The sequence below is a fragment of the Nasonia vitripennis genome, chromosome 2 (assembly GCF_009193385.2).
Source record: "Nasonia vitripennis strain AsymCx chromosome 2, Nvit_psr_1.1, whole genome shotgun sequence".
NCBI classification, from domain to species: domain Eukaryota; kingdom Metazoa; phylum Arthropoda; class Insecta; order Hymenoptera; family Pteromalidae; genus Nasonia; species Nasonia vitripennis.
In genome coordinates, this window is record NC_045758.1 from 12,959,563 (window position 1) to 12,979,998 (window position 20,436).

Below are 20,436 nucleotides of genomic sequence, written 5' to 3' on the forward strand. Positions count from 1 at the left end.
ACTGCTGCTGCTGCTGCTCTCACCCCCTTTTCGGATCCTCATCTGTTTTATCCCTTTCGCCCTGGCTGCGTTCGCTCCGCCGCTGCTACTGCGTACACCTATACCTTATATACGCGTATACGCTTTATCTCCGTCTTCCCTGGCTGCACAACCGGCTCGCTGCGATTTATATTACCCGCCGGCAGGTCAGCGTTCGATTCCAGTTTTACCTCATAGGCCGTGACGATGCAGTCGTAATCAGGTGGCGGCGTACTTAGCCGCGTGCAATATCGCTTTAGTTCGCCAATTAGTTCGCCGGGTTATATGCGGCGCTAATATCCATTAGCGCAACACAACGAGCTCCGCGCATCGGGCTGCTGGCCACTTGGTTAGAAAAATCAAAGCAATTTACGCGAGACTCTCTCGGCGCTCTTTTCCGATAATGGCGCGGCTTTTAAATACTTTGCGCGCAATCATCCGCCCTTTTTCCCTCTCGTTTCTGCGTATCGTATTATATATAGGCGCACCACAGCGTTCGGTTTTTCAAGTATTAATAGACGACGACGACGACGACGACGACATCGATTAATTCCACTCGTCGCAAGGTGGATTGGGCTCGACGCAGGATTACGCGTCCCTTTGTATATTCCCCTCTCCCCGCACTCCCCCCCCCCCCCCAGAGGGATGTAAAGAAATAATGCACGCAAGTGTGGGCAAGGTGCGCGCATGCGGCACGGCGGAGAGAAGTAGCGAGGCGCCGAATGGGGTTACTAATTCCAGCATAATAAAAGGGATGAGGCTCGAGAGCCCCGGCTCGTCAAAGAGTTGCTGCTCTCCCCCTCCTAGGCATCGCTTTGTTTGCCTTTTATTTCGTACGCGTATAGTGTCGGCCCAGTGGTATACACATATATAGTATACCTATAATACTGCACCTATACCCACACGCCTGATGCGATTGCAGCGAGATTACCCTTCGACGTGTACAGCCCCACCCTGTACATATAGGCTGTATGCGGATATAGCTGGGCGCGATGAAAACTGCTGCGTGGAAAAATAAAAAGACCAATCGAGCCGTCACGTTCCACTTGTTTTTTCACCGGTGTGTGTGCGCGCGCTCGGCGTTGTTTAAGGCCGATTAGTGGTGATTTCGAGGATTAGGTTCGCTCCCCGATGAGAACGAGTGAAACGTACAACCTTTGGAATATCCCAGCAGGGAAAATTTTTCTTTTTTCACGCCCCGTCGCAGCAACAGCTTCCGGATTCGTAGAGGGTCCCCCTGTGCGTGTATAGTCGCTTTGTGCCTTTCACTTTTACTAATTTCCAGCGCGAGGGTGTCCCCGGCGCGCTTCTTTGATAAATGGCCTCGGCACCTTAAACTCTCCCGTCGTCGTCGTGAAAAAGTTTCTTCCGCCGACAAGTACCTGCGTTTCAATGAGCATCGCGTCTCCTTCTTTGCCCCTCTCTCTCTCTCTCTCTCTCTCTCTCTCTCTCTTTTGCCGGGAGCGAGACCGGATAGAGCTCGTTTGCGTATGATAATGGGCGAGGGATAATATTTGGGGAGGCTTTTCGCGGATTCTTCTTTTGCGATTTGATGATGCGGGAATTAGTATTGCCGAGGGGGTCGCTCGATTTGTGCTGCGGGGATTGCGATCCAGTCGTGGATTTCGTTAGACCAACAGAACTCGAGGTAGTATTTTGTACTCTAGTCTCTGATTTGTGACGATAGGTGGCGCACACACGCTTTTTCATTTCCTGCATCATAAACCGGCGCGCTGAACGTATAATAATACACCGATGATGTTACCCATGCCAAAACAATCTTGACAGGCCTGCTGCTCATGCTATAACTGCAATTAAGTCTACTGTTATGAGGATGAAGCGTAATTGTAGTTCTGATGTTAAGTCAAGACTTAAAATTAAAAGTTAAAGACTTTTTGATTTGATAGCAATGTGCGATACGTTCATAAAATTCTGGATGTACACTGAAAAAAGTGGGCCAAAAAATTTTGTTTTTCTAAAATCAACACAACCCATTGCAAAAAATCAGTAGTTGCTATATTTATACTGTTGGTCTTAAAAATCCCACTTTGCGCCCTTGCGGTACGCAATACATTATTCTTGCGAAGTATTCTTACAACTTCGTAAAAAAAAAAACGTTGAAAAATCCATACAAACCCAAATGAGCAGCTATTATCGAAAATAATGCAGCCCGTGTCCGTCCGTCCGAAAGAAAGAGCGAACTTTTCTCTTTCTCTCCCCCTCTTATTCTGGAAATACCTCGCATTTATTTCGCTAAACTGGCTGGCTCCGGCGCGCGATGTGCTGGCTGGAGAAAGAGCGCGGCACGGTATACGCTCGCTCGCTCGCCCACCAATGTGTCACGCTGCTGCTCTCCGGAAGGAAACCATATTTATTAAGAACTGAAGCCCCAACGCCATCGCACCCCCGCGAGCGTTATGTACCAAGCACTTGCCGGCGCGCGGCAGGCGGCTTAACTTCGTTTTCGAAATCAATCTTGAGCAGGAAACGCTTTGCCTGATAATTCTGTTATTGACACGTCTACCGATTTGTCAAATTTATAGTACATACATCGCCGGCTTTACAGGCGTGTATTTTATAGAGGATATTGCGTCTTCGGTAGCGTATACGAAGCGGTATTTTAAGAACCCAGCCCTCTGACAAAAATGCACACTTTTCGCGATGTATTCCACCCTCTCTATATGTGACCCTCTCGCCGCAAAAATATCCTAAAGGAGCGCGCGGTCCTCTGAGGACAGCAGCGTGAAAACAAGAGAAAGGAAAAGTAGAATTTGGCCAATGCTGCTCCGGGAAAAGCGCACATGCATGGAGAGCGTAGAGAAAAAGCAGCGAGTTTATATACGTCTCCCGAAACTCAGTTGGCGAACATCACCTGTACGAAGTGCAGTCGCTCGCGTGTGCTATCTTTCTCCCTCCCTCTCTCTCTATCTCTCTCTCTTGCGCGCACGGGCGCGTGTTCTTTGAAGTTGGAAAAGCAGCTCCTCCGAAGAAAAGGGAGCACAGTGGAAGCTCCTCTGCAGCGAGGAAGAGCGCGCGGGCGGAAAAGGGAAAGGACGTGTACAGCGCGGCAGCGCTGCAGAGGGATGGAAGCGGGCGGCCAACACTTTTCCTCGTATTACTTAGAGCGGGAGAGAGAGAGAGAGAGGAGCTGCCGGAGACAGAGACAGAGGATACACACAGCTTGCACACGGCTCCGGGGCTATATCTCAGGGTAGAAAGCACCCTCGGTGCGAGAGCGTATTATCCCCCTTTCCGCTGCGCATTTGCTCTAGTCCCTCTCTCTCTCTCTCTCTCTCTCTCTCTCTCTCTCTCTCTCTCTCTCTCTCTCTCTCTCTCTCTCTGGCTCTCTCTAGCATTCCCTTTCCAGCACTGTGTGTCTACTGCGTCTACGTGTATGTGTCGGTGGCGGCGTCGGCCCTCTTCCACCCCCGCAGCAGCAGCAGCAGCCCCGACACACTCTGTTTCCCCCAATTCCACCCGTCCACCCACTCGGGGGGTGCTCTCGCTCGCTCTCTCTCTCTCTCTCTCTCTCTCTCTCTCTTTCTCTCTCTCTGGAAGGTGGGTGCGCCCTACTGGCGCCTGAATCATCCCGCCCGAGGCCGCTGGGCGGGGGCGGACACGACTCGCTTTCTCTCTCTCTCTCTCTCTCTCTCTCTCTCTCTCTCCCTTGCTCTCTCGCTGCGCGCGCGAGGCATTTGGCTTTGGCATATTCGCCCTCTCCGTCTGGCGCCCAGCCGAGAGAGCTTTCCGTCTCTCGCTCTCCGCTGCTGCAGGAAGGTCGCTCTGCTGTGGTGGTTGGCCGGGAAACGCGGCTACGGGTACCTTCTCTCTCTCGCTGTGCACTACGTGCAGAGCTCGCACTACTAGCACTGCCCCCGCACTACCGCCGCGCGGGGTAGAAAGAGAGAGAATTCAGAGCTCAAGGTATACCGCTGCGTACACGTGAGCTTGAAAGCTGCGGCACACAGGGGTGCGCCGCAGAAAGAGAGCTGCCAAGGGAGTAGAGGCGGCCGTCTCTGTGTGTGTGCGTGCGCGCGCCTTGAAATCGAGTTGGAGAGCGGGGGGAGCGGGAAGAAGGTGCAGGCCTTCCTAAGGCTTCTCTAATTATTTTTTGTCCGCGCTCGCGCACGACAGGGGTGCGCCGCTACCACCACCCCGCACCGACGACTCAAATTAAATGAATGGCCAGCTAGCTTGCGTAGATACGCGGCGCTGCTCGTCATTTCGAAACTGGAGTGAAACTTTTCGCGCTCGTTGCCGCTGCCTCTTCTCCTCTCTCCTCTCTTTTTTTTTTTCATTTTACGGGCTCGCTCGCTCTCTTTTTTTCATACTTTTATTCTATTCCAGTCGCGCTAACTCTGTTACGCAACGCGCCGGCACGAGTTTTATCGGCTTGCGCGCGATTCGCGCGGTATCGTCGGGTGATTTTTTAGCGGAGTATCGCGGGCTGTAATATTGTTTTTTTTCTCGTTCGGAATTGCCGTTGCTGGTATGGATGCGATGAAAAAAAAAGTAAACGCGTGATCGGTTATTGCGTCGCACGTACGTGCGTAATTGACTCTTCGGGTGCACGAGAACGAATTTAGGATTTAGAAGCGGCAGCCGTGTATAATAATGACCCAGAGCCGAAGCAACTAGTTGTATCGTATACATTTACACTCGCGGCGCACGTTCGCTCAGCCGGATAAACCTTGTCGCCGCAGACCTTTCGATTTCGGTGATACGAGATACCGTGACCGATTCCGCTCGAGTTTGTATGAGTAGATGCAGACGAAATAGTCAGACGCGGCTCGAATTACGCACGAGAAATAAAGAAGGCTTCTCTCGCAACGATCGACTCGATTGAAAATAACGACACACGACTTTTTTCACATCGCCGCTCGGATCTGAATAAACGCGCTCATCATTCCATCCGCACGATAATCCCGTACACGTTGCGTCCCACATTATAAAAAGTTCCTTTTTGCACTTCATATACAGCCTCTAAAACTCGCTGGCAAGCTTCGGCGCGGAGATAGAGAGAGAGAGAGAGAGAGGGAGAGAGAACTCGGCACATAAAGCCCGGTATAACTGCGTTCCTCCCTTCCCGGCATTTTTCGCTCTTCCTCTCTCGGAGCTCTCTATATATACGTACACGCGCGCACAGAGCTGAGCTAGCGAAGTAAGGGTACGGAACGACGCGTAGCGAAGGTAGGATGCTCTAGGGTTGGTTGGCGAAGTATATATAGGCGCCGCAGAGAGAGAGAGAGAGAGAGAGAGAGAGAGAGAGAGAGGATGAGGCGGCAGCGGCAGCTGAAGAGGGTCGGGTATAACGCTGGAGGGTGAGAGAAAGGGTGTTTGTTCGGGAGGATAGTGTAAGACGTTGACGTGAACCCTCCTCCTCCCGCTGGCAGCTCGGCGCCGTTGCCGCTGCCGCCGCTATTGGAACTATAGCGGAAAGCTTGGCTCTGGAAGTCGAAGCTCGGAAGAGAATAGATGTAACGAAACCCAGGAAGAGAAGAAAGAGGACGGGAGGGGGTGGACTTTGGAAGTCTGCGCGGACAGTCGCTACCACTTCTACCTCGATTATCATCCTTTTCTCTCCGAGCTTTCTCCCATTACGCCTACAAAGCCCGAATCTCTCTTTGCGAGGGATTCGCCGCTTATGCGCTTATACATCGAAGTATGCACGCGCGGGAATTACGAAAAGTTTGAAAAGAAACGTTATTACATATACAGCGGGACGGGGGAGGAGAAATGAAAGGAAAGTGCGGGAAAAAGAGAGCTGTGAGGGCCGCCGGGTGCCGGGCGAAAGGGAAAAAGGAAAGGCAGCTGGAGAGAAGATAAAGCCGTCTCTCTCGCTGCCGCTGCTGTGTAGCGCGTTCATTTTCGTGCGAGCGGCTCCTCTTTCTCTCTCTCTCTCTCTCTCTCGCTCTCTGCGAGTCTCGAGCGAATTTCTGAATTTCTCGCTGACGAGTTCTCCGAGCCTGCAGGGAGTGAGGCAGAGAGAGAGAGAGAGAGAGAGAGAGAGAGAGAGAGAGAAGCGGCGGCGCAGGAAGGTACGATGTCAGATGCGGGTGTAGTCGGAGACACGTGAGGGGGTTGGCAGGCGAGTGGGTGGTTGGGCGGCTTGGCACTATGGGCTAGAAGCGACGTCGGAAGGAGCGCGCAGGGGGCCGCCGCCGACTCCGACGAGGAGAGAGAGAGAGAGAGAGAGAGAGGCGAGGGCGAGGGGGCGGCAGCGGCGGTGGCGGCAGTAGTAGCTGCGCGGGGCTGAGTTACCGAGGACTCGGGATACAGTCCCCTTTTCTGGACTCACACCCCTGTTTCTCGACCCCATCCTTTCCAGTTCCGTTATCCGAGCGCCTGCCTGCCTGCCTGCCTCGCTCTCGCCTTTCTAACCACCCCCCGACGACCCTCGTCCGCTGCCACCCCCGCGCGTTTCCTCGTTCCTTCCACCCAGCCACCCACCGACCCACCCCCGGCTCCTCTCTCTCTCTCTCTCTCTCTCTCTCTCTACCACTGCCAGCAGCTACGTTCCAGCCCTCCTCATCGCTGTATATACGTACAGCGAGGCATATTCTACTATGCGCGCGCTCAGCCTTCCTAACGTCTCTCTGTAGCCTGCGCCGCTGCCGCTGCTCTTCCTTTCTCGGATATACATTCGCGAGTACGTATGTGTGCTGCGAGAGGTAGACGCCAGCGGCGGCGCGAAGCGCTCTTCAATTTTCTATAAACCGTGCGAAGCAGCAGCGCCGGCTATTATTATTGCTCCGACTTTTCCTACGGCCTCGAGCTTTTGTCGTTGCCTCCTTTCGAAACTCGCGCGTGTGTTTCAATATTAACGACCCTACGAGCCGCTAATGACGTCCGGTCGATTTGTTCTGAGAGTCTAAATTTCCTCGATCGTTCCATCCAGCCCGCGCGAATCCCGGAGACAGGAGTAAAATTAGCGTTATCGCGCGGAGGGATCGATCCCAAAGTTATCCTCGAACCCGACTATATACGTGCATCGGCGAAGAAAAACGCGGCAGGTATATAGCTGCAGTTGACATCGTCAAACATTCAGCAGCGGCGGCAAAGAGGAATAAAGAGCGCCGGTGCAGCGCGGCACAGGTCGCTAATCCGGAGCGCGCGGGCCGAGCTTCATTTCCCCTAGAAAAGTCAATGTAAACGCGCGCGGCGCGGTGCAGCCGGTCGTGTCGCTCCGCTGTGCTACCTATATAAAGAGCGACAGACGGACAGAGAGAAAGAGGCTCTCTCTCTCTCTCTCTCTCTCTCTCGTCTGACAGTAAATCGATCGAACGGTATAATTTATACCACCCCCTGTGCCACCTCTCTCTCGCTCGCTCCGAATCGTCGAGCCGCGCGCACTAGACACCTCGTCGGCTCTCTCTCACTCTGTGTCCCTTTCCAGACTTCTGCGTCCATGTGTGTGTGCGTGTGTGTGGGCATAGGCGCCGGGCGGCCGCCGCCCCAAATAGTCATTGCCGACTTGTGTCGCGCATCGATTCCCCTCTGTCTCTCTCTCTCTCTCTCTCTCTCTCTCTCTCTCTCTCTCTCTCTCTCTCTCTCTCTCTCTCTACTGACTGCATGTGCACTGCCGCGCGCTGCCAGTATAGTGGATAATGGCCCGCCGCGCGTATACATAGGTGCGAGCGGGATGCATTTACGGCGTGTCGCTACTATACGTAGGCTCTGGCTCTCTCTCTCGGATAAAGAGCCGGACTCGTATGCGTGTATCATAATAAATGCGCACTCCGCCGCATTATCCCTCTCCTCTCTCCCCCCTCCACCTATACACGCGGAGGCTTTATGTTATGCCTACGCGACAATTCCTTTTCCGCGCGATTACGGCCTTTGCGCGTCCTGTCTCCCTCGTTGTCGCCGCTGTCGTACCCCCGTTTTCTCTCTTCTTACTCTCCAGGCGGCGCCGCGTGCTCGACCCCCTTTTTACCGAACCGTGAAGCTGTCGCTGCTTCTTCTTCTTCTTCTTCTTCTTCTTCTTCTCCTTCTTCCTCCTTACGCTCCCCCTTCTGCGCGGGGATGCATTATACTTGCGGCGATGCGTCAGCTTTGCGAGCAATCCGGTTTATTGTGCGCTCGATTCTGACGCGGCCTCTCGCCCCCCGATGTGCCCCAGCTGCGCGGCATTTTCACTTTTCCGTGTGTACGTGTTGGCAGCGGAGAGAAGTGCAGGGAAAATATCGCCGAAAGTGCGGCTTGTAAGATGTCGTAGGCAGGGATAGGGGTAATAGGGAGAATAAAGGTCCCGCTCGCGAGACCTGCAACAATGGCTCGCGCAAAGGTTCGAGCACTCGACTGTATACAGGCTAGAGGAACTTGCGAGTTAGTTTCCGGAAAAACACTTTGCTCTCGGATGTTTCGAAAATATAACACTTGCAACTTTGCAGAGACGATACCGAGAAACTTTGTCGAAAACAGCGTATACAGCCGTTTCGCGAATAACGCGCGGAGCTCATATTATGATGACGAGAAAATTATTCAGCGCAGAACAAATGGCAGCGTTGCTCGCGAAAGCGATTACGGCAAACATCAGCGGCGAATCGAATCGCGCGCGATATTAATTATGAATTTGATTTCGGAATATCATCAGCCACTAATTTCCTCCCCCTGTACATACGCGCGCGCGCGGTGAACTGCAAAGTAAAAAACGTTCCTCCCCTCCTCTCCCTCTGGCTTAAAAGAAAAAAAATCATCCCCCGACTAAACAGCCAGGTAAACCTGGAAGGCAGGACCGACTTCCCAACGGGCTAATGGCATAAAGCTCCGGGATAGGAAGGGTCAGGGGGTGATGACAGAGCTGCCGCGTAATTATGAATATAAATCGATGGTAGGGCGTGCTGAGGGGGGTTGCGGCGAAAAGTCGGAGCTAAGAAAGGTAGAAACGGGGCGGGGGGTTGCGTCTTTTAATTTTAATTAAAGTAAGGTTGCGACCCCCTCTTGCGAGAGAGAAGAAGGAGGGGGAGAAGAAGTCAACTCGTTAAGTTTGAAGCTACGCGATGACAGCCGATGCTGCAAGAGGGTGGCGATGAGTTGGCGGATTAACGCTCGGGGGGTGACGCGCTTACTTCTTTTTCGTCGGATCTCGCTTAGCTGCGGTCACTTTGTAGGATTCGTAGTTTTTCGATTGGGCTAATGTAACTGAATTCGGAACAAACTACGTAGTTTGCCGAAACGCGGCGAAAAGAAAGCGTCGGATTACGTTCTTTGAAAATCCTCCAGGCCGAGGAGAAAATTATTAATGCCCGAGCGAGGGACGGAGAGGCAGGAGGGAGAGAGAGAGGGACGAAAGTTAATCGCAGGGAGGAGGCTCTGACAGCGCCTCGGCGCTCATAACTTTCCGCCGTACTACATTACAGCATCGCAGGGTTATACTGCGCGAGCGGCTTTTGCAGCCGCACTTCTAACTTTCCATAACGTCCCATTAACAATAACAGTAAACGCTCCTCTCTCCCGAACACGACGTGCTCGCCTTGAGTCATATCATAGTACCTCGCTAATTTCCTCGAAAACTTTTTTCTTCTCCTCCTACACCCCATCATCATCATCATCCAGACTCACAGACACACTCGTCCCCGCACATGACGATTGCAGCATTCGCGACCCCCCGGAGTAGTATACGGGGGTGGACGTGTGCGCACACACAGGACCGCTCCTCCCCCCCCCCCCCGCGAAAGATGAGAAAGCTCTCTCTCTCTCTCTCTCTATACCCACCCCGTGATGTGTATATACAGCCTCCCTGACAATCCCGCGAGCAAAGCGCACAAATTACTGATATTGGACGAAGCGGCGATATTGGAAGCTGCTATGCAGCGATGACCGCGGCGTGATCGTGCATTTTGCCAATTGCAGAGAGAGAGAGAGAGAGAGAGAGAGAGAGAGAGATGCGCCCGGCTCGCACCCCTACCAGAAGCCTGGAAATTAATGTCACGCCGCGAGCTTCATTTTGGCTTGACTCGCTTCGGACCGCGGCTTTCACCCGTGCCGCGTATGCACATGCGCGCGCGAGCGCTATTTAGTTAATGACGATTTTATCGGGCCGCCGGGCGAGAGTGCACCGCGCTCGATCGTCGAGCGCTTTTTTCCGTCCTCGATCGCGCGATATATATATTCGCGCGCGGATGCTGTATGATTATCAATCGGCAAAGTGATCGCGGTGTACGAACACACAGAAGCGGGACTCGTATGCCGGTGACGTTTTTCGAGAGATGAATAACCGTCAATTAGGCACGTATATCGGGCTATTTCTCCCATAGTGGAGAGATAAAATCTAACCGATAGGCATATCGGGCTTTTGCATTCGTAATGAATGTGCGTCGAATCGCGACGAGTACACTGCACTAGAAAGCCTCTTTCTCTCCTAGAGGAGAAGTCTCGTCGACTAGAGTACCTATATACATAGGGTCGGCTCCATACAAGGTGCGGGGAGCGCCGGGGCTCTCCGTGCGATTATAGGAAAAGAGAGAAAGAGCCGCAGCAACAAAGCAAGGAAGTATAACCCTCCGCTCGGCGCTGCGGCCACGACGAAGGGTGGCCAGCAGCGGCAGCGATATTGAGGGGGAGAGGTCGGCGCCACCGAGATATCCAAGCCGCCGCCGGCGCATCGTATACGTGTACAATATATAGGATGGCGGGGGGTGGTGAAGCTCGCCTCTTTCGCTCTCTGAATTACATCCAGAAAACTATTATTGGGCTTTGGGGGATGGGACTCGTTCTCTCGCGTGCTTATATGCGCGCGGTAATGTAAAAAAATGTGCGGCTGATGAATTTTTGCGGCGAGCTTCTGATGGGACGTGAGAGCTTTTCGTGCGAACGAGCTTTCATCTTATATGGGAGTGGTTTCGGTGTGTACTAACAATTCGTCTGACCATTACCTACCGTGACTACTTAACATTTATACTCGCTCTGTTTTCGTTCCGAATATCAGCTGTGCTAAAAAACAAAGTAGCATGCGCTCGCACCTCGGAGTCTCGCCGCGAGCCGCCCACGTCGCCGTGCTCTCCTGGCCGCACGTGTGCGCGTCTTCGGCTCTCTCTCTCCCTCTTTCTCTCTCTCTCTCTCTCTCTCTCTCTCTCTCTCTCTCTCTCTCTCTCTCTCTCTCTTTGAGAGTTGGAAGACAAACTCACCGTTCATCAACGGACATGACCTTATCACGGCCACCCTCGACGTACAGATTCCACGATACGTACCTAACACATACTCTTACAAAAACTTTAAAGGAATCAGCGCCGAGAAGCTAAGGGACTTTCTTAGTGTATGTGACTGGCCATCCCTCACCTCTTCATCACTCGACGAATGCAATCCACACTTAACGCTAACCTCACTAACGCCATCAATCATCTCGCCCCATTACTGTGACACCAAGAAGACAGCGTCACCCGTGGTTCACCACGGCTCTTCGTGACCTTGTATCTGAGAGAGACAGACTTTACAGGCGTTTCAGGAACTCCAGGCTCGATTCGGAACTCCGCATATATAGGCTAGCTAGAGACAATGCTCACAAACAAGTCGAGAAAGCCAGGCTGAATTATTACTATTCACGCCTGTCAACCTTGACTGATGTTGCCGAGATCTGGAGAGAGCTGGAGAAACTTGGAATTTCTGCCACCAAGGCCCCTTCACCATCTCGATATAACACATATGAACTCAACAAGCATTTCAGCTCGATCTCCAATGATCCGTTAGCTCCTGCTGTTGAGGATTATCTCCTCACCCTGGAAAGTCTTGACCTCCCGGAGCATTTCGAGTTCAACACCATAACGGAATCGGATGTGTTGGCTGCAGTATCGCACTTCGACACTCAGGCCAGGGGAAGCGACGGAATCCCTCAGATTGTCATCTCAAAAGCATTGCCAGTTCTCGCTCCGCTACTAAGCCATATTTTCAACCTGTCTTTGAGCGAATCCTGTTTCCCATCTGCCTGGAAATTGTCGCTTGTGCGTGCACTCAACAAAGTCAGTTCACCAACAGCCCTGACTGACTACCGTCCGATTTCACTTCTCTGCTTTCTCTCCAAGGCCCTGGAGTGGCTGGTGCATAGGCAAGTCTCACAATACCTTGAATCAAGACTCTTACTAGACAACTTTCAAACAGGCTTCCGCACTGGTCACAGCACTCAGTCTGGCCTAAATAAGCTAACTGATGATGTCAGGGTCGGGATAAACAAAAAGAAAGTGACACTTATCCTCCTCTTTGACTTTAGCAAGGCGGTTGACACTGTATGTCACGTCCGTCTCCTGAGAAAGCTATCCACCTTCGGCTTCTCTAAGCAGGTCATTCGCTGGTTTGCCTCCTATCTCACTAAGAGAGAGCAGGCCGTCGTTGGTGACAATAGCGAGCGCTCCTCTCCGCGGCGTCTTAACATCGGCATCCCGCAGGGCTCCATCTTAGGTCCCTTGCTGTTCGCATTGTACATCAACGACATCGATTTCTGCCTTGATTCCGATGTTTCCCATCTTATCTATGCGGATGACTTGCAAATTTACAGTCAATGCCAAGGAGCTCGATTCTTTATCAAACAAGATGAGTGCTAATGCTTAGAGGAGAATGGGATGGGCTGCGCAAAATAGGCTTAAACTCACTGTTAATAAAACGAAAGCAATTGTCCTGGGCTCCCCTTACTACATAAATTTACTTGCCTCAACAGCTAACACTTTTATTAATATCGGGGATGTCCAGGTCAGCTTTGAATCCTTTGTGCGTAATCTGGGATTGGTGCTTGACTCTAAACTCACGTGGAAAGAGCACGTTACACAAGTGTGTAAGCGTGCTCACTCGCTAATGTACAGACTCTACTTTTTCAGAAAGAGTACCAATCTCAGGTTGCGCAAACATCTTGTGCAAGCACTCCTATTTCAGATCATCGACTACTGTTCTCTTGCATACTGTGACCTGACGCAGGAACTCGACTTAAAACTACAGAGGCTCGTGAACACAGGAATTCGGTACATCTATGGTGTAAGGAGAGATGAGCACATCTCCCCGTACAGGAGGGAGCTGCAGTGGCTAACCACTGCCGGACGCAGAAAGTATTTCACAGCTTGTTTCTTACGTAAAATGTTTAACTCGGTCGTACCATCATACGTACTGACCTTTTTTGACTTCCGCGTCACACTCCGGCCTGTGAGGGGCGAGGTGACACCTCTGGAAATTCCTGCTTTCGCGACGGAGACGCTGAGGAACTCGTTCCATATCAGCGCTTCATACCTATGGAATAACCTGCCATCACACATCAGAAACACTTCATCCACCGTCTTTCAAATAACTTGCTAGGGATCACTTTTTTCAACTCGAAAACACATAAATCGTACACAGTCCACGCACACACACACACCTACTTTTTCGCTCATTCCACTTTCACTATCGCCTCACTCTCTCACTACACATACTTTAAACATGCCTCAATCTATTATCTATTGTATTGTTTTTTTTTCTTCTTTTCTCACCTGTAACACTGTAAACTTATAATCGTACATTATAATGTACGCAAAATAAAAATAATCTAATCTCTGGAGGCGTGGAGAGCAGCGGCAGCGACTATACGGATATAGAGTGTGCGCGAGAGAAAGAGCAAAGCAACACAACCGACGGGGGAATAGGCTTTTCAACCCGCTGTTCATCAGGGAATGCCAACGAAAATAGATTTCCCTTTGCTGCGAGGAGAGCTCGCTCCCACCCTCTCTCCTTTTCCTTCCGATCAAAGAAACGCTTCCATAAATACGCGAATGCAGCGGCCGTGTGTTATTCGTAAGAATTACGCGTAAAGGTGCGTGAATTTGGATCGACCGCTTGATAATATAACTCGTGCTTCGAGTTAAACGCGGTGTTTCGAAGCCGCGCGAATCATAGAGACAGGAATTTCATAACGAGGCTGACCCCTGCCACTCGATCTCAGACGTACAGCGAATCTTCGCACGGTTCAACAGACAGCGAGCGCCGCTCGTTAGATACACCTCTCCCCGAAAACGTATACAAAACCCTGCTTCAGCCGTCGTCCCACACACGACAAAGGAGAATCCCAATACCTTCCCATATTCTTACGTATCCCTCGGCTCTTTCTTTCTTCCTCTTCTCGTCGGATAAATCACAGCGGCGTTATTGCTCGAGACCCAGGACCGCGCCCTCGTCCTTCCACCCGTCGACCCTCTCTCTTTCTCTCTCTCTCTCTCTCTGCCGGTGGGAGGAAGCGGCAACCCTCTAGGTTGAACCTTTATCAAGCGGTCCGCAGCTACCCCAGCAACCCCAGGCGAGCTGGAGCGAATGCCCACCTTTATCAAGAGCACCCAGCCAGCTACTCTCTCTCCCTCTCTCTTTCGGCTTCACCTGCATCTCGCTCGCCCCCTTCCCCTTGCCATTTCTCTCGAGCGCCTTCTCTCGCTCGAGGGAACCCACCGCCACTCGGTCTTTATTCTTGTTTCTCTTGTTTCGTCGTCCGCCTCGTCCCTCGGACCCTAGATTAACAGATCCTTCCTGACGCTGAGGAAAAGGGAGTCTGCATCCTGCCGCCTTTCCGACGACCCTCTCCTAGCCCATCACCCATCCAACTTGGATGACTTGGCTTTCCGCTCTCTTTTTCTGCTCTATTTTTAATCTGCTCGATGCCGCTGTGCTAATATTGGGTGCTGGTATCTCATACGCCGACTACCGAGAAAGAGAGAGAGAGAGAGAGAGAGAAAATTAATAATTACGACTGTTATTGGGTGCCGCTGATGAGGATCGCTACACTGGAAGCGGAAAACGAGTGTTGTCGGCGTTATTATCTCCCCCCGCCGATACATAATACAGCGGGAGTCTCGCCTACAGGTTTTACGTAACCCATCGCAGTACAGCGACCCGAGCACGAAACTAGTCATTCCGCGAGTAATCCAGTCTGCCCCGCAACGCTAGAAAAGAAAAAATCCACTCGGCCGGGTGATGGAAAAATTTTTCGAATCCACGAGCTTTTCACGATCGAAGTAACATAATGCCGCACTCGCGCGCCCGCGCAGATTAATGTATAAATAGAATTTCGAAGTTCGCTGGGCATCTCGGAACGGATTCGAATGAAATTGCTCGAAACGTACTCGCTGATTGCGTTTTTCGGATTTTCCCCGTTCGACGCCGGGGAAAAAACCGAGAGAATCGCGCTCTCTCTCTCTCTCTCTTTTTTGTCTTGCGCGAGTTCGTTAATACCGGCGCGTATAACGTTGACACGCGAGCTACTATACCCGATCATCGATCCGAGGAGCTAGAGATGCAATCCTCGAAGGGATTCGCCAATAAGTTACGTGATCTCATCTAATTTTCCGCAAATTAGCCGCTGCGACTCTTTTGTATTGCGATGCGCGACGGCGATGCTCTTTAAGATTGCGGACTTGATTGGATTGAGAAACGAGTTCGAAAGAGTACCGCTCGAGCGCGAGACAATTAAAATCGACGCATCGCACAGTGACCCGGTTTTTAACTCTACTCCTCGCCCTCTATATAATACACTCGGTCGCGTTAGCGCGCGAAAGCGAGGGGTAGCGAAGGGCTGATCGAAATGAAGATAATGGAGCGGCGGGCGATGAGTATCGGCTGAAAAGTGAAACCGCTATCGAGTGCATTAAGAACTTCATCATCATCCGTCGCTCGAATTAATTCGACCCTGTGATGAAGCGTCTCGTCGGGTGTACCGCACGATTAGAATGTAAAAAAAAGAAGAAACCGCAGCCGTAGTCTCGTATAATACATATAGAGGTATACAGGGATGCGTATAAGTAGAAAATGACTGGCGAAGGGTAAAACGAACGAAGGTGTGTGGGTGGTGTCGAGTATGCGCGCGAAGCCGAGAAAGCCGCAGCAATCGTATCACGGAATTATTTAGAACAGTGGAAGGTAGTCGAAGGTGTAGTTAGGTGAACTGCGGTGTCCAGCAGTAGCAGCGGCCGCTCTCTCTCTCTCTCTCTCTCTCTCTCTTTCTCTCTCTCTCGCTCTATCTCTCTCTCTCTCTCTCTCTCTCTCTCTCTCTCTCTGCCTCAGTGGAATTACCCCCAGCGCAGTTCGTCTCAGTCCGTCTCTCCCAGTTTCGCTTTGCCCTTCGCCTCCTCGTCGTCGTAGTAGTTCGTCCAGCTCCCTCTCTGGCTTAGCTCAAAGCAGCGGCAGCAGCAGCCCCTCGCGTGCTCGCCGCCTGCCAGCCATCCAACTAACCCAACGCTGCCGCGCTCTACACCCCCCTCGACCCGAGCCTCTCCCCCCAACGGAGCGGCTCCGCAACTTCCAGTGAGTGAGCGGCGGCGGCGGCGGCCACCCCCTCGTCCCACAATCTACGACTACTCGGCCACCCGACCAACCACCCACATTCTCTCTCTCTCTCTCTCTCTCTCTCTCTCTCTCTCTCTCTCTCTCTCTCTCTCTCTCTCTCTCTCTCTTTCTCTCCGACAAGCCGTCGTGCGCGCTATACTCTCCAAGCCCCTACGCTACTGCTGCTGCTGGAAAATACACAGCTGAGCCAACGCCGAGCTGGCTGCCTCCCTTTCGTGCCCTCTTTCTCCTCTTCAGTTTCAGCACTTTTTATCATCCCTCGCACCACTGTGTTGGCTGGCCGGGCTAGCTTCTGCACTCGCGGCCTTAAAATCACCTGGCGCGACCCTCGAGGAGCTTTTTCATTTTTCCGCTATTGATATCATATATGGATGATGTGCGGAGGCTGACCCGAGCCCGGGCGCATCTACTGCGAGCTTTTTGAATCTCCGAGCCGTCAGGACAGCGTCCAGTATTTATTAAGAATAAGCTATATGCAGCGCAGCCGGGGCGATCATTAGCATAGGCCTCATTCGAGACGAGTACAGTAGTCCGCGCGTCGCAGCCCATTGGTCATACACGCGCTTACGCGCCTATAATTCAATCGCACACACCACCGGCCGACAGCCTCCTCTCCCTATACGTATACGCGCTTTGTGCCTTCTCCAACTCCTATACAGCACACGCGGCTTTCACGCGAGGAGATATCGCTGCGCAGGTAGACCTAAGGTACAACTCTCGCAGAAGCTTCCAGCATAATAGGTACAACCGAAGAGGAGGCGGAGGTCGATGCGGAGAGAGAGAGAGAGAGAGAGAGAGAGAGAAAGGCGCGCGGAGGGTCCCAGCGCGGCTGACACACAAACAAACCCGCTGCCGCCGCGCTCTAAGCCACCCCCCGCGAGAGTAGCAGCCGCCGCGCTGTGTATATATATATATATATATATATATATATATATATATATATATATACGTCGGCGCACCTGTGGAGAGAGGAAAGCTCGGGAAAAGTTCGCAGCAGCTTTTTTTGGCACCGAGACCGATGTATATCGCAATGTATATACTGATTGACGTGATGGGTGGATTGATAAAGACTTTTACGGTCGGCGCTTTGTTCGGGGAATTTTTAACTCCGCGATGATGATTTTTTCAAGAGAGAGAGAGCGAAACGAGCTTTTTTACCGCGGCAACGCATCGATCGCCGCGAGGGCGCGAAAAAAATGATTTCGCGAGGCAAAAATGCTCCGCTGCTCTGACACCCGCACACCGCAGTGCCATTGATTATAAGCGCGCGTATAGGACTATACGAATCCCGCGAAAACTCGAGCGCGCGCGTATAACAATAAGTGAAAAAAGGCATTATTGCACACGCCGACGACCGCTCGATACCCCCATACCCACTGCTCACACACACACGCGCGCGCGTAAGCCGTGCGCGCATGGATTTTGCATATCTCTCTCTCGCGGCCGGTTTCAATGGCCTTCCACGGGCTGACCGAGTACAGCGCACGGGGGGAGCCGTGCGCGCGAGAGACAGAGAGAGAGAGAGAGAGAGAGAGAGAGAGAGAGAGAGAACAGGGCACACGCGCCGCGGCTGGATATGTCAAGCAACCTAGTGTACCTACCTGCCTGCCCGTGCGCTGCGGAGTTCAACGCACCGTTAAAGCGACCACACCTCTGCGCCGCCCCGTGTGTATCTGCACCCCCTTGTGCACACACTCGCTCTCAGCTCTCCCGCATTGAAATGTACGCCTGCACCGATGCAGCAGCGGTAGCAGCAGCGGTAACAGCAGCAGCAGCAGCAGCAGTATAGGCGGCCGTACAGATGTATGGACGCTATTGCAGAGCAGTAGCCTGTCAGCTCGGCCGGACGCTAATGGCCCACTTAGTCTATGGGCCGGCGGCAACTCTTTCGATATGTATAATTTATAATAACGACGATGGCGACTGCGGCCGCGAGTCCGACGCACACGTGCAGAGGCTTATGCGCCCACGCTTATACAGTGGAAGGATTACGAATCTACCGGCGGAACTACTGTTCGCTGCCTTTCGCTTATGCATCACTAGATACAGAGAGATAGATAGATAGAGAGAGAGAGAGAGAGAGAGAGAGAGAGAGAGAGAGAGAGAGAGAGGGAGCGCGGATAAGTTCCTGTTCGGGATGCGACCTATAGGTACATACGAACGCGGAGAAGAAGGGCTTTGCAGCTATAGAGCGCGCGACCCTTTCTCTCTACCGTAGCGTACTAGTGTATAGCTATATATAGGATCCCTCGGCTGCAGAGGGTCGCCGCGTCGACGACAAAAGCCTCCTTCGCCTCCTTTCAGAGCTCTCCCTCCGTCGCGTTTCTATCTTCCGATGTGTGTGTGTGTGTGTGTGTGTGTGTAGCCATAGGGCGGAACGGATCCGCGCAGTCCTGTATACAGCAGAGGAGGAGGACGACGATTCCTGCTTTTCTCGTTTTCCCGATAGCGCGCGCCGGAAACGAGCTGCGCGAACATCTCTCTGTGTGCGCGCGCGCGCGTCTCCCTCTCGCTCGCTCCAAGAGCGAGAATCTGATCAGCAACGACGACGCGCAGGGGGACCGAGTTACAAGCTGTGCTGGGCTTTTTGGCTTGAGACCCCGAGAGCTCTTTCTCTTCGAGCAAGCTCAAAGGGGATAGGCTGGTTTACGGCTCTCTACATGTGTGTGCGCGATGCCGAGCGATATGAAATTATTATGCGGACTGGCTCGTGTACAGTGCGGAGAGCGCAACTATCGCAAACAACTATATTCTTGTGGAAACTCGCCCTCCTATACCTCACCAACGCTGTCATTACATTACGGCGTGTATTTTTACGCCTCGGAATGCGTTAATGACAAACGAACACGGTGTTTACCAACCGGACGACATATTTCAGCTGTCAGATTCCCAGCTACATGAATTTTTCTTGATTTCCATATATCCACCCGTCCGCCGCCGCGCAGAAGCTTCTCTTTCGCGCAGCAGCTTCCTCCCACGCTCGGCAAAGCCCTTTGGCTCTTTCTCTCTGTATACCTCTGCCGCTGCAGCACATACCCAACTGCACGCGAGAAAGATAGCGAGCGATGCACCGGAGCCAGCGGGTATCTCTCTCTCTCTCTCTCTCTCTCCGGGAGCTGCTATATAACCGGTCCGCGCCGGTAGACGCCGAGAGAGCACGAGCACTTTTAATGGAGCTTTTTTTTTGAAGGGGGAGAGCTGAGGAATTTGCCTAGGTGTACGGCCAGTGACTCGAGGTCGTTGATGCGTGCGGATATCAGTTCGAGGCGCTTTAGATTTTAACGCGAAACGTTGTACCATCGGGACAAGGGAAAAAATATCGGGCGAAACTTCGACGAAGCGCATAGTCGTAAAGCAGCGAGCTTGTAAAAGCTTCGTTGCCGAATCTGCCCGATAAGATCGCGCTCGCGCTAATTTCCACGATGGCTTCCTTCGTCTTCTCCCGCGGAAGGGTCGCCTCTTGTCAGCGCCGAAATTCCGCTTAGGGTCGCCGATAAGGCAGCCAGAGGAGTAAAACTCGAATTTATCGTTCCCTCTCCGACTACTGCACGAGCGAGTAGGTAAACAAGATATCTCCGCGTGCATCCGCGTAATCCTTTGCTTTCTCCGCAATTTATTCTTGGCCGCGGTGTAACTTTGTTTCTTTCGAAACTCCCGCGCACTCGCACAGTTAAATGATTATAACGTCCCTCCCTCCCGCTGCTGGAAAAGCAGGCCTGACCTCCTCTCTGCCGCGCACATTGTCCCGCTGTCGGCTCTCCCCGCACGTATATTAAAGTTTTGCTCCGTACTCGTCCGCCGCGCTCGTCCACTAGACGCGCGCGTGTACGTGTACGGCAGAGAGCGAGTGAGTACAGAGAGAGAGAGAGAGAGAGAGACAACGCATATACCCGCGCACCTCATCCGCAGCGGCGGCGGCGGCAGCCTCAAGCCCTTCGAAATCCAGCGCGCACATATTGCGCTTCGTACACCGCAAATGCGACGCGTATGTGTGTGTGTGTGCACGTATACTGAGCGAGAGAGACCTGCACGTGAGCTCGCGTATCCTCTCGCGGAGCTGAAATATGCAGAGAGCGGGAGATGTGACAGACACGGGTGACGCCGAGCTTTTCCTCTCTCCTCTGTATACCACTG